We start from the raw sequence: 5,000 nt of genomic DNA on the forward strand, positions 1-5,000 counted from the left end.
AAATTTTAAAATCAAGAGGACCTGATAAAGTTGAAGATAAAAAACACTTTTTAAAAAAGGTTGGCGTGTTTGTTTATATGAAGAGACACTTTTAAACAGGAGTTTTTGTTTTCTTTTGTTTGTTTGTTTATTTGTTTTATTTGTTTGTTTTCTGGGTTCTTAAATATTCTCACTCAGGTACACGGTGCCAATAAGTGGCTTGTGAATGTGACTTGTTGTTTTTGTGCTCTTGTTTCGCTAGACGTTCTTTTGTTTCATTGTAAAGCACCTGACCCGTGGAAGAAAAGAAGGAAGGACACTCGCTTTTCTTTTCTCTCGATCCACGGCGTGTTAGCAGCGATTCTCTCGCTCTGTTTTTACCCCTTCCCCACCCCACCACAATCTCACTCTCTTTCCATCAGATGTCTGATCGCATCTCTCACCGTCCGACAACGACTGAACTGACCAGGAGGACCAATCAGTGTCCTCTGCCATGGCACAGTCTGGACACGAGACAGACAGTATCCTCCGATACACATCACAGAACAGTGTTGATTTTCAACCGACACACATATTGATTTGTGCTGTATTGAAGACATATCTGAGACTTGTTTGAGACATATTTGAGACTTGTTTGAGACATATTTGAGACAAATATTCAGTTTGGATCACTCAGCATATGTTCATCGTTTCAAACCCTCACTGTTCATAGACGTGGATTTAATCTGTGAGAGGTTCACCTCATGGAACATTTGTCATACTCAACATTTGATGTGAGATGTTTGAAAATGTTTGAGAGCAGTAGACACACACACACACACATCTCTCTCTCACTCTCTCTCTCTCTCTCTCTCTCTCTCTCTCTCTCTCTCTGTGTTCTGTCCCTGGGACTGGATCTGTTAGTGAATTGGCACTCAGACAAGATGAGAGTCTCTCTCCCTCTCTCTCCCGCCCCAAAGGAAGCTCCCAGTAGTCAGCGTTTAGAGAATTACTCTGCTCCTTAAAATCAGAAGTAAAAGCACAGTCTCTTTCTGTGTGTGTGTGTGTGTGTGTGTGTGTGTGTGTGTGCGCGTGTGCGCACGTGTGTGCAGTGTGTGTGTGTGTGTGTGAGAGAGAGAGAGTGTGTGTACATGTGTGTCTTCCCAGGCAGTGTTTGAACAGCCTCTCTTCAGTGACAAATCTCTCTTTAGGGGGTTCTTTCTCTTCCGCTCCCTCCTTCTCTCTCTCTCTCTCTCTCTCTCTCTCTCTCTCTCTCTCTCTCTCTCTCTCTCTCTCTCTCTCTCTCTCTCTCTCTTTCTCTCTCTCTTCATCACCACTCATCCCTCTGTGCCCTGATGCAGCTCTGACTTTATTACTCTCCTTCTCGCCGCACCTGTGATGTGATGAGTGTTGCTACGGCGGCGCCTTCATATCCACGGTGACGGACGGCTCAGTGTGACACTGTCATGGAAGCCCAGACTCCTCACAGATCCATCCTTTCTCTCCCTCTCTCTCTCTCTCTCTCTCTCTCTCTCTCTCTCTGTGTCTGATGTCAAAACTCCCTAACGGTCTCTTTCTTTTAGAAATCCTAATCTGTTGCCAATGTTGCAACATCCTTCCACAAAGTTATAACTATAGAATATCCAACTCTCAATCATATCTCATACCATAGCTAACCAGAGCTGTTTGTGTGTGTGTGTGTGTGTGTTTGTGTGTGTGTGTGTGTGTGTGTGTGTGTGTGTGTGTGTGTGTGTGTGTGTGTGTGTGTGTGTGTGTGTGTTATAATGCTGCTCTCCACTGTCAACTCTCACGCTATTGCTTTAGGGTATTGCCCATTTCTCATTCACGTCGTACTCATGGTTACTCTGCTGTCCTCACTTGAGGTCCCCATTGGCTGGGTGGGGTGTCACTCAACTGGCCCCACCCACCGCAAGGTGGCTGTGCTGTTGTCATTGGAGGAGGAGCTGAACTCACTCTGCATGTAGTGTTTTTGTTAGTTTTTGGATTGTTTGTCATTTTTTGGAATACTGTATTTTATTTTTTGTTTTGTTTTATTCAAACTGCCTCTAGTGTAATAATATTATTAACATTAATTATAAACGATGGTCATCTTTTTTTCTCATAAGTTTTAGTAAGTTATGTACAGTATAATTTATTATTTTTCCTCGTCTTTTTTATGACCTTTATGAAATTGTGCTCAGAGAAGCATTATATTTAGCAAGTAGACATTTTGATCTAATGTGTCCTTTATTGCTTTCGTTTTTTCTTTTGTTCCACATTTGACTCTTTTTCCCTTTCCATTTCATTTCTATTCATTTTGTCAACGCTGATTTATCCTCGAGACGTTACAACAGCGGATTGCCGTGACCAAGGAAGCGGATACTCTCTCGTTTCCCCGCGAAACGCATTCCACGACAAACTCTCTCTCTTTTTTCTGAAAGCACTCAAACTCTGAAGCACTCAGAGTAAAAGATGAAGAACATGACTTTTTTGTTTTGTTTTGTTTTGTTTTGTTTTTCTGTATAATGTGAAGTTTCCTTTTTTCCCTTACTTTCTCCCTTTACTTTCGAAGATAATGAGAGACACCAATATATATAATTATTATTATTATTATTATTATTATTATTATTATTATTATTATTATTATTGTTATAAGTATTATTGTTCTTACCCCACTGTCATTGAACAAAAGAGCAGTGTGCTTGATGTTTACTGGGTTCCGGAATTCACTTGAGACTTACTGGAATGTCATTGGCTGAGGCAGATGCCACCACTGCACCTACTTGACCAATTAGCAGCAGTTTAGAATTCTCACAAGTAATCAATTTAACTATCACTTACAGGGTAGTCATGCAGTCATTATATATGTTCATCAGGACAAGGCCTCATGAGTACATTCACATTCATTCATTTAGCAGACACTTTTATCCAAAGCTGCTTTCAGTGCTGTGCAGATATCCATGTATATGCTAACTGGGTATCAAATCCAAATCCTTGGCGTCGTTTCCCCCTTGCTCTACCAGTTTAACCCACGAGAGCATGAGTTTGGTGTAGATAGCACTACGGTTATCACTTTATCAGTTTCACACTCTTAAGTGTCCACTCAACACCACGCAGAGCTGTGAATGGCAGAGCTGCACATGGTCAGCTCCACTGCCTGGTGGGGTCTGCCCCAATGATGCCCAATTTGTCATGGAGGGCACAGATCACCCCCCCCTCCTCTTTGCTTTTGTTGCTTGACCCCAGCTGGAGTCAGTGTCCTCTCTCTCTTTTTCTCTCTCTCTCTCTTTCTCTCTCTCTCTCTCTCTCTCTCTCTCTCTCTCTCTCTCTCTCTCTCTCTCTCTCTCTCTCCCTCTCTCTCTCTCTGTGCCCCATGCCATGGCGTATCCATATATCTCCGGTCAGTAGGTGATGTTGTTGGACCCCCCCTCCCAGACCCTCCTCACCCAATCAGAGCCTGCCATCCTGAGACAGGCAGAGGACCAATATAGCTCCCTGCCAGATAGTGAGCCATATTAGTTTTGTGTGCGAGAACCTGAACTTCACCACTGACAGATCGTGAGCAACTTTCGCTCTTTGCACCATATAGAGGACCTCACAATCTACGTCAGTGGTGAACCTCCTGGTGGGCGGTATGTGTGTGTGTGTGTGTGTGTGTGTGTGTCTGTGTAAAGGAACCGTGAGGAGGTCTGACTGTCTTACAAAGGAAGTATGTATGTGGTTAAGGAAATGTAAAAAGAACCCGTCAATCAATGGTAAATGACATATCTGAAGGACAAGATGAGGATGACGATGGTGATGATGGTGATATGGCGATATGGACAATGAGGATGATGACAATAGTGAGGAATTATAAGAACCATGACAATCAAAGTCGTTCACGGGGCTCAGTAAACAGTTAATGAATCCAATACAAAAGTAAGCGTACTTTTAAAAAAAGAATACTTATCCTACCATCTCAACTTGAAATCGAAAGAAGATAATTATGTAAATATAACATAGAGGTATAGATTTATATTTTGTTCATAACACAGTGTAATATAAGTTGTATATTTCTTTGTTCTCTTTGATTGATGTTATTCATGCCACAAATAAAAAAAAAAAACAGGAGTTTGATGTACTCTTACAAACAAACAAAAAAAGGAGAAAAAACGCGTACAAATGGAAAAAAAAAAAGAAAGCAAATCAGCCAAGACGTGGGCTGCTGCCACCTGTTCCCACGTCTGAGTTCACTTTTTTCAGTATTACTGCCAGTGGAGGCGCCAATAAAAAACAGCAATGTGTTCCGTACGTCTGCTCGTCCTCGTGTATTCTTTCCTCTCCGTGCCCTCCCAACTGGCACACACACACACACACACACACACACACACACACACACACACACACACACACACACACACACACACACACACACACACACATACACACATACACACACACACACACACACACACACACACACACACACACACACACACACACACACACACACACACACACACACACACACACACTCACACACACACACACACACACACACACACACACACTCACACACACACACACACTCACACACACACACACACACACACACACACACACACACACACTCACACACACACACACACACACACACACACACACACACACACACACACACTCACACACACACACACACACACACACACACACACACACACACATCACACACACACACACACACACACACACACACACATACACACACACACACACACACACACACACTCACCCATGCAGACATTAACATAGACACAGATGCATTCACACACACACAGCGCACACATATTCGCAAGGACTCTTACGAAGGCAATATCACAGGCACGCATAAACACACACGTACACACACACACACACAATCAGACATTCATAGACAAGGTGTTAGAACTGATTGAGATTCAAGACAGCAGCACCAGATCAACAGTTTGTTGGATTGCTGTTATGTCATGAAAGGTTTTGCAGGAACTGAACATATATAATACATTAATTAATCGTTTCCCAAC

The 5,000-nt window shown here is 42.7% G+C and overlaps 1 protein-coding gene across 1 annotated transcript in view; it reads left to right on the forward strand.

Annotated features, from left to right (window-relative positions):
* sox5 (SRY-box transcription factor 5) overlaps positions 1–1,955 on the forward strand; it is a 101,738-nt gene extending 99,783 nt beyond the window's left edge. Inside the window, exon 15 of the mRNA XM_048268511.1 lies at positions 1–1,955. This exon is cut by the window's left edge and continues 720 nt beyond it. The gene's annotated coding sequence lies outside the window, so the exon portion shown is untranslated.
* The last annotated feature ends 3,045 nt before the right edge of the window (positions 1,956–5,000 follow it).

Source organism: Alosa alosa, chromosome 17, assembly GCF_017589495.1.
Source record: "Alosa alosa isolate M-15738 ecotype Scorff River chromosome 17, AALO_Geno_1.1, whole genome shotgun sequence".
Lineage (NCBI taxonomy): Eukaryota > Metazoa > Chordata > Actinopteri > Clupeiformes > Clupeidae > Alosa > Alosa alosa.